The following is a 10079-nucleotide window of genomic DNA, read 5'->3' on the forward strand; positions in this document are numbered from 1 at the left end:
GTTGGCTTAAAAAAAAAAAGTTGGCTTAAAGCTCAACATTCAGAAAACTAAGATCATGGCATCCAGTCCTATCACTTCATGGCAAATAGATGGGGAAACAGTGGCTCAATTTATTTTTTGGGCTCCAAAATCACTGCAGATGGTAGCTGCAGCCATGAAATTAAAAGATGCTTACTCCTCGGAAGGAAACTTAAAACCAACCTAGACAGCATACTAAAAAGCAGAGACATTACTTTGCCAATAAAGGTCCATCTAGTCAAAACTATGGTTTTTCCAGTAGTCATGTATGGATGTGAGAGTTGGACTACAAAGAAAGCTGAGCGCAGAAGAATTGATGCTTTTGAACGGTGGTGTTGGAGAAGACTCTTGAGAGTCCCTTAGAATGCAAGAAGATTCAACCAGTTCATCCTAAAGGAGATCAGTCCTGAGTGTTCATTGGAAGGACTGATGTTGAAGCTGAAACTCCAATACTTTGGCCACCTGATGTGAAGAGCTGACTCATTTGAAAAGACCTTGATGCCAGGAAAGATTGAAGGCAGGAGGAGAAGGGGACCACAGAGGATAAGATTGTTGGATGGCATCACCAACTCAATGGACATGAGTTTGGGTAAATCTGGGAGTTGGTGATGGACAGGGAGGCCTGGTGTGCTGCGGTTCATGGGGTCGCAAAGAGTCAGACTTGACTGAGCGACTGAACTGAACTGAACTGAACTGTAGGATCTTTAGTTGTGGCATGTGGGATCTAGTTCCCTGAGCAGGGATTGAGCCCCAGCCTCCTGCACTGGGAGCATAGAGTCTTAGCCACTGGATCACCAGGGAAGTCCCAGAACCTGCTCCTTTAACCACAATATTATATCACTAACCAACGGAGTTTGCACTTCAGACTGAAAAGTTTGCACTTCAGATTAATTTATTGAAAAATGAGACTTGATTATAACAAAAGCAGAGAATTTACATTGAAACCTCCTGGCCTAGTTTTGGAGGATATGGGAAGACTGACTCAAAGAAATGTTCCATCTTTCACTTTTTTTGAATGTAATCCACATAGTTGTAATATACAAACAATGAAGTGTACTAAAGTACAGCTTGAAGGACTTTACCATATGTGTTCACTTGCACCAGCCCCGCATCAAGCTGGAGAGGAATTCCCACTCACAAGGCTCTCTGAAGACCCTCCCCACTTCTCTGGCCCCTGTCGCCTCCATCACATGCTCCTGGACTTCATGAAGTGACACCCTGTGTGTCTGTGAAAGACCCCTGTCACCAGGTCGGCTGTTCACCCATGACCTGTGTTGTGCTCTTCACTGAACCCTGAGTAGGTAAGGAGTGAGCTGGGGCGCTAGAAGATTTCTGACATGCTTTATTTGTGGGTGGCTGGTGCAGCAGCCAGGGACTTCCACACTACCTTATACAGCTCTGCAAACAAAAGTGGCAGCTGTCTGGAGTTATATAATGGTGTGCAGGTGCCATATTCTGTACGAGTTCATTTGATACAATAGCATGCTAAGTCATTCTCTACAGGAAATGAGGTGGGAACCCGCCACCTTCTGCCAAAGTCTTGGTGTGGTAACACTTCTCTACATTCCACCCCTTCAGTCTCTTGCCTCACAATCTACGTGCAGTCCGTCTTCCACGATACCCCTTTGGTGAGTCACACCAGTCCCTGGGTCTGCACCCCACAGCAATAGGAGAGGCTGCAGCAGCACACTACTGGGATGCTGGCTATTCCACCAACGCACACTAAAGTCCAACGCCAGGTGCTAGATGATTCCGTCCACCACTCCCGCAGGGCGTCTCCAGTGGGATGCTGTACTTTCTCAATTTCCTGCATCACAGGTTGCAGGCCCATTTTTACGTTCTTACAGCTATCTGGCATATACACACAACACTCAGCACCTAACAGTGCACATACTGTGCCTTGAGCGACTGTTAGAAAATCTAGGGCCATTTAGTTCTGTAAAACCATTTTCCTCATTTGATACACTTCTTCATCTGACAGTGTTAGTGCTTGATGCATGTAATTCAAAGCACAGGCAATGTGCAATATAATTTCAGTAACTATGGCCACTCCTTGGTGTACAAATAAGGCCAGTGGATAATACCACCATGGTGTCCGTTTCACCCTAAATCGTGCACAGACCGTGTCCCAGTTGGTGGTGTGGTGTGGAAAGGTTGTATATACCAAGGCAGGCAGGTATAGTTGGCCTCATGTACATCACCCTGTCTAGCTCCTAGGCATGTATGGTCATCCATATGGCTCACATATCCACAAGGTCCCAAGGGGAACAGGAACAACACTGTTACCTGAATGACGCCCTCGGACGATGCTAATGTTAACACAGAGGGTTAGGGGGAGTCCAACCTCCTGGGCCAACCTGTCTGTCCTTTCCTCACAAAGGGGACTATGGTCTGTAGTTCAACACTTACAGCAGGTAGCCAGGCGAACCTGTCCCACGTCACATGACCCCCGGGGTAGGATATATTCTGCTGCTTCTTCACATCCTGTACGAAACAGCACCTTGTGTCATTCCCTTCAGCTGTCATTGAGTCTGGTTGAAAGAAGGTTAACTTCCAAGTCCAACTTGCGAGTGTCATGGGTTGGATCTGCCAGGAAAATCCCATGGCAGCCCCAACAAGCTGACACATTTTGTACTTCTGCAGAAGTGTTGGGTCCAATCTATGACTGGATTGCCATGACACACCTATGGACAAGGGGCAAAGACATTAAGAGTACCAACACAGGTACCTCTCAATTATTTAGTCAGACACAGGCAAGTTTCTTATCCTGGGAGAGAACAGTTCCTGGCATCACAGACAAATAAATACACAAGTTATACACTTGCAGGAATTTTCCCAGTTTCCAAAGGTAAGGACACAGACTTAACCTCAACTCTCTGGTCGCCATATCCATCAGTTCCTGTACTAGGGCCCGGAAACTGTTCAGATTTACCATAGATGAGGCTACATTCAGCACCAGTATCAACCAAGGCCATCACTCTCTCTGTATGTTGGTCTAAGATCAGTGAATTGCAAGTTCTACATGGTGCCTCCAGTCCCCGCTTACTCCTTTTGGGCAAGAACCTTGGCCTAAGCCCTATTCAAATTGGAAACAGGCATCCAAAGAGGCATCCTTGGGCGCCATGTAATCTTCTAACTGTACCGCCCGTGTCTCTTGCATGGGCATGTGCCACACTTGGTGAACTGCTGTTCTGGTCTCAGTTGCCTCCATAATTCTAGGAGCACAGCATTTGGCTGCTTATCAGTTTTATTTCTGTCAACTCCCACTGCAAACAAATCGGCCCACATTTGCATCCGTGTGACTCAGACTGCAAGGAGATCCAACCAGTCCATCCTAAAGGAGATCGATCCTGGGTGTTCATTGGAAAGACTGATGCTGAAGCTGAAAATCCAGTACTTTGGCCACTTCATGCGAAGAGTTGACTCACTGGAAAAAGCCCTGATGCTGGGAGGGATTGGGGGCAGGAGGAGAAGGGGATGACAGAGGATGAGATGGTTAGATGGCATCACCAACTTGATGGGCATGGGTTTGAGTAAACTCTGGGAGTTGGTGATGGTCAGGGAGGCCTGGCGTGCTGCGATTCATGGGGTCGCAAAGAGTCGGACATGACTGAGTGACTGAACTGAACTGACCCAGATGGGGCCCCCTTAGGGGTCTTCACATCACTGGTACCTTTTGCCTGGCACTCTCCCCTCCACCTTTCCTAGACTTGCTACAATTGAGGCCACCTCATAGATGGAGCATCCCACAGAGGGCACAAGAACTGAAGTCAGGGATCCAAAAGAGGTGGACAGGGCATTGTTCAAAATGGCATTTTGCATGCCGCTTGTAAATTGTCCCTCATCCAAGCTCTTTGTGTTCAGGTTAAACACGCAGGTTCAGGTTAGACTGTTTCATGCCTAATTCCCTTAGGACCTGAGTCAATTTGCCAAATGTATGCCATTTATTTAAACAGTATCTGGGAATTCCCACATTAATCCAAACTGGATGGTGGCGTTGACCCATTCCATCAGGGACCGTGTTTGGTTGGGAGGCCCCTGCATATGCTGCCTCGTGTTATGCAATCTCTGCTGCAATAAGGGGTGAGTGGTCATAGATACCAAACACTCTATTTCATCCCCTATGCAGATAATACTGTTCACCTCAGTGTCCCAGAGTTGTAGGAGCCATGACACTAGATGCCCCTCCTGCCTCTGTCGAATGCTTCACCCAAATAGAACAACTCTGCTTGAGTAATGGCTGATATGTCATATTAGGGCCCCCCTGGGATGATCCCCTTGAGCCAAAGGTTGTTTATGTTTCATCTACTGCTGTACCTTGCTGTCTGAAGAACTGGGTTCATCAAGGCCACACATCTTTTGCTCCAGCAAAAGTTCATATGCACTGTTCTAGCTCTTCCGCCTGTCTCGGCAACTCAAAACCTGTGCAGCATCACGTAGGGCATTGTCCATATTCACCTTCAAGGCAGTCAAGAATATCCAGCCCAAGGTGCCAGCGGCAGTACCTGCTGCTGTATCAGGTAGACAGGATCTCACGGCCTGCAACACTTTTTCAAGGGTAGTAGGCGACCCATCCTCTGCCTCCCAGCCTTCTAATGGGGCCCACACCAGGAGGACCATGGCCACCTGGTACCACATGCTGTGTGGTGGCCACTGGCTTCCTCCATCCATTGAAGCTTTTGGCTCCCCTACCTGCTGGGAATCCTGGCAACTACAGCAATCGTCATGCTGATCACTGAACCCCAGGTAGGTAAAGCGTGAGCTGGGAGGCTGGAAGAAGACTTCAGATATGCTTTATTTGTGGATGACTGGTGCAGCAGCCAGGGACTTCTGTGCAGTCTCATATAGCTCTGAGAACAAAAGTGGCGGCTCTCCAAAGGGTTATATAATGGTGTGCGTGAGTCGTAAATCTGTACGAGCTCATTTGTTACTTAAGTGTGTTGAGTCATTGCCTACAAGAAATGAATTTTGCAATAAGGAGTTCATGATCTGAGCCACAGACAGCTCCCAGTCTTGTTTTTGCTGACTGTATAGAGCTTCTCCATCTTTGGCTGCAAAGAATATAATCAATCTGATTTCGGTGTTGACTATATGGTAATGTCCCTGTGTAGAGTTGTCTCTTGTGTTGTTGGAAGAGGGTGTTTGCTATGACCTGTGCATTCTCTTGGCAAAACTCTGTTAGCCTTTGCCCTGCTTCATTTTGTACTCCAAGGCCAAACTTGCCTGTTATTCCAGATATCTCTTGACTTCCTACTTTTGCGTTCCAGTCCCTTATGATGAAAAGGACATCTTTTTTTGGTGTTATTCTAGAAGGTCTTGTAGGTCATCATAGAACCGTTCAACATCAGCTTCTTCAGCATTAGTGGTTGGGGCATAAGCTTGGATTACTGTGATATTGAATGGTTTGCCTTGGAAATGAACAAAGATCTTTCTGTCATTTTTGAGATTGCACACAAGTACTGCATTTCAGAATTTTTGTTGATTATGAGGGATTTCTTCTAAGGGATTTTTGCCAACAGTAGTAGATATAATGGTTATCTGAATTTAATTGGCCCATTCCGGTCCACTTTAGTTCACTAATTCCTAAAATGTTGATGTTCACTTCTGCCATCTCCTGTTTGACCACTTCCAATTTACCTTGATTCATGGACCTAACATTCCAGGTTCCTATGCAATACTGTTCTTTACAGCATCAAACTTTACTTTCACCACTAGACACGTCCACAACTGGGCGTTATTTCCACCTTGGCTCAGCTTCTTCATTCCTTCTGGAGCTACTTCTCCCCTCTTTTCCAGTAGCATACTGGGCACCTACCAACCTGGGGAGGTCATCTTTCACTGTCAGATATTTTTGCCTTTTCATACTGTTCATGGGGTTCTCAAGGCAAGGATGCTAAAGTGGTTTGTCATTTCCTTCTCCAGTGGACTACATTTTGTTAGAACTCTCCACCATGATCATCTGTTTTGGGTGGCCCTACAAGGCATGGCTCATAGTTTCATTGAGTTAGACAAGGTTATGATCCATGTGATCAGTTTGTTTAGTTTTCTGTGATTGTGGTTTTCATTTTGTCTGCCCTCTGATGGAAGAGGAAAAGAGGCTTATGGAAACTTCCTGATGGGAGGGACTGGCTGTGGGGAAAACTGAGTCTTGCTCTGGTAGGCGGGGCCATGCTCAGTAAATCTTTAATCCAATTACTCCTTTAATCCAAAACAAGACCAGGAGCTGATTGTGGCTCAGATCATGAACTCCTTATTGCCAAATTCAGATTTAAATTGAAGAAAGTAGGGAAAACCACTAGGCCATTCAGGTATGACCTAAATCAAATCCCTAATGATTATACAATGAAAGTGACAAATAGATTCAAGGGACTAGACCCGATAGACAGAGTGCCTGAAGAACTATGGACGGAGGTTTGCAACATTGTACAGGAGGCGGTGATCAAAACCATCCCCAAGAAAAAGAAATGCAAAAAAGGCAAAATGGTTATCTGAGGAGGCCTTACAAATAGCTGAGAAAAGAAGAGAAATTAAAGGCAAAGGAGAAAAGAAAAGATATACCCATTTGAATGCAGATTTCCAAATAGCAAGGAGAGATAAGAAAGCCTTCCTCAGTGATCAATGCAAAGAAATAGAGGAAAACAATAGAAAGACTAGAGATCTCTTCAAGAAAATTAGAGATACCACTGGAATATTTCATGCAAAGATGGGTACAACAAAGGACAGAAACAGTATAGACCTAACAGAAGCAGAACATATTAAGAACAGGTGGCAAGAATACACAGAACTATACAAAAAAGATCTTAAAGACCCAGATCACCATGATGATATGATCACCCACCTAGAGCCAGACATCTTGGAGTGTGAAGTCAAGTGGGCCTTAGGAAGCATCACTACGAACAAAGTTAGTGGAGGTGATGGAATTCCAACTGAGTTTTTTTTCAGATCCTAAAAGATGATGCTGTGAAAAGTGCTGCACTCAATATGCCAGCAAATTTGGAAAACTCAGCAGTGGCCAAAGGACTGGAAAAGGTCAGTTTTCATTCCAGTCCCAAAGAAAAGCAATGCCAAAGAATTTTCAAACTATCACACAATTGCACTCTCACATGCCAGCAAAGCAATGCTCAAAATTCTCCAAGCTAGGCTTCAACAGTATGTGAACTGAGAACTTTCAGATGTTCAAGCTGGATTTAGAAAAGGCAGAGGAACCAGAAATCAAATTGCCAATATCTGTTGGATCATAGAAAAAACAAGAGAATTTCAGAAAAAGTCTACTTCTGCCTTATTGACTATGCCAAAGCCTTGACTGTGTGGATCACAACAAACTGGGAAATTCTTCAAGAGATGGGAATACCAGACTACCTTACCTGCCTGAGAAATCTGTATGAAAGTCAAGAAGTAACAGAATTGGACATGGAACAATGGACTGGTTCCAGATTGGGAAAGGAGTAGGTCAAGGCTGCATACTGTCACCCTGCTTATTTAACTTATGTGCAGAGTACATAATGTGAAATGCTGGGCTGGATGAAGCACAAGCTGGAATCAAGATTTCTGGGAGAAATATCAATAACCTCAGATATGCAAATGACACCACACTTATGACAGAAAGTGAAGAGGAACTAAGGAGCCTCTTGATGAAGATGAAAGAGGAGTGAAAAAGCTGGCTACAAACTCAATATTCAAAAAACTAAGATCATGGCATCCAGTCCCATCAATTCATGGCAAATAGATGGGGAAACAGTGGAAACAGTGACAGACTTTATTTTGGGGGCTCTAAAATCACTGCAGATGGTGACTGCAGCCATGAAATTAAGAGATGCTTGTTCCTTGGAAGAAAAGCTATGACAAACCTAGACAGCCTATTAAAAAGCAGAGACATTACTTTGCCAAGGAATGTCCATATTGTCAAAGCTATGGTTTTTCTAGTAGTCATGTATGGATGTGAATTAGACCATAAAGAAGGCTGAGTGCTGAAGGATAGATGCTTTTGAACTGTGGTTTAGAGAAGACTCTTAAAAATTCCTTGGACTGCAAGGAGATCAAACTGTAACAGGAGGGAAAGAGGGCACAAGTTTTGAAAGAATGAAATAGCCTAAGGACACAACATAAACCAATTAGAATCAAATGGGACCAAGATGGCAGACAAGAGTAGACCTTGATCTTCAATCAGCAAGTGAAATGACACACCCAAAGGTGCCCTGACTGTTCCAAAGCACTGTGAAAAGACCAAGGAGTGGGTAGTGGCCTAAATCCTGGCAATCTTCACATCTTCCCCAAAATAGTTGGAATAATCCTTCCACTCACAGCATATGAAGTAACCCAGCCTATAAAAATTAACCAAGCCACATTTGGTGGCTGCACCAGCCCTCTGCGATGGCCCACACTGTCTGTTGAGTGTGCTTCTCTGTGAATCTGAATAAATCCACTTCTTACCTTTCACTTTGTCTCTCACTATATTCTTTCTGTGATGAGACATCGAGAACCTGAGCATTATTAGGCCCTGAAACCAGGTACTGCGGGTTTTGGTTGGGTTCAAGCCCTAGTCATGGGTTCAAGTCCCACTCTGAGATAAACAGTTTCAAAACCAGTCAATTCTAAATGAAGTCAGTCTTGAATATTCATTAGGAAGACTGGTGCTGAAACTGAAGCTCCAATAGTTTGGCCACCTGATGTGAAGAGGTCAGTCATTAGAAAAGACCCTGATGCTGGGAAAGACTGAAGACAGGAGGAGAAGGGAATGACAGAGGATGAGATGGTTGGTGTCGTGGTCTGGGTGCAGGTTGGAAAAGAATTTCCAGACATGAGGCAGAATGAGAGGGAAATAAAGTTTATCAGACTGGGAGAGGCTGTTAGAACAGTGGGCCAGCTCAAAGGAGAACAACGTTGAACAGGGTTCCTTAGCCCACCTTTATACCCAGGGTACAAGGAGTGGGATAGAAGTCCTGTGGGTCATTTGCTGGTTGGATGAGGCATGTATACTGGGTGGGGGAAGAATAGGGCAAATACCTTCTCCCTATGGGGTAGGAGGAGAGACAGATTATACACTGTCATTAATAGTTACAACATGGGGCAGGGTCTGGTTTTTCTGTTCCTACATTCCAAGACCCTACTTGGTTTTATCTGCTCTTTCCTCCTTGGGTCACCGCAGGTGGATGGCATCAGAGACTCAATGGACATGAGTTTGAGCAAGCTCTGGGAGATGGTGAAAAACAGATAAGCTCGGCGCGCTGCAGTCCGTTGGGTCGCAAAGAGTCGGACACAACTGTGTGACTGAACAACAGATGAGGTGGCGCCTGACGGCCGCCATCTTGATCCGGTAACAGTTCCCTACAACCCGCCAACGGAGCCATCCGGCCTTTCCTGACAGCCCATTGAAAGATTATACTTCAACTGCCTGTTGGTGAACAATTTGGGCCATTCCTGGGTTTGGGCGATTACGAGTGGGGCGGGCAGGCACGTAGCGGCACTTCTGTTGGTGGGTTACAGGGTAGGATACCCCTTTAGAACCAAATCCTGAGACTTTCCCATAGAAAACGGGTGCGAGACACTGACCCCCCCCAAAAGCCGGGCCCCTCCCTGGTTTCAGTGACCCATTGCCCCACCTCATGGGTCAGGACCTCCTGTTTGTCACAGCCCCAGCCGACATTCCAGCAGGCTGCCGGAAGTGGTCGCAGGCTGCTGACGTCCTACTGGCCCGCCTACCTGCGAAGCATTCTGGAAGAGCTGTCTCCTGTGGGGCAGAGTGACCTAGAGGGACGGGTGGTCTCTCGGCGATGCCAGCTGAGAAGGGCGATGTTTCTTTCCCCTACAGTGAGGGAAGAGGGTTTTGTGGGGATGAAGGAGCAGGAAGAAAGAAGCATCATCATGGCACCCAGTGCTGGGAAGGTCAGCCAACTGCCCTCCTTAGCGCTTTTGGAGCCCTGGCCTAGGAGCCTGATTGGCCCGGTCGCCAGGAGACTTCTTGATTGACAGCTGAGAGCCCAGACAGAGGGACAATTCCTGAGGGCCATTGGTGGATCCGGCCTTTGCCCAGTCCTGTGGTGCTTCCCCAACCTCCCGCTCTA

General features: G+C 46.0%; 1 long non-coding RNA gene across 2 annotated transcripts; it reads right to left on the bottom strand.

Annotated features, from left to right (window-relative positions):
- Positions 1–892: 892 nt before the first annotated feature.
- On the bottom strand, positions 893–10079 carry LOC139039092 (uncharacterized). Of its 2 annotated transcripts, none has more exons than XR_011492265.1 (2): positions 9718–10079; positions 893–5426 (listed from the first exon to the last, which is right to left on the bottom strand). It is a non-coding gene; the product is annotated as an uncharacterized lncRNA (long non-coding RNA). The 2 variants fall into 2 exon arrangements; XR_011492264.1 differs by having other exon boundaries at positions 9618–10079.

This window comes from Odocoileus virginianus, chromosome 17 (genome assembly GCF_023699985.2).
Source record: "Odocoileus virginianus isolate 20LAN1187 ecotype Illinois chromosome 17, Ovbor_1.2, whole genome shotgun sequence".
In the NCBI taxonomy this organism is placed as follows: Eukaryota; Metazoa; Chordata; class Mammalia; order Artiodactyla; family Cervidae; genus Odocoileus; species Odocoileus virginianus.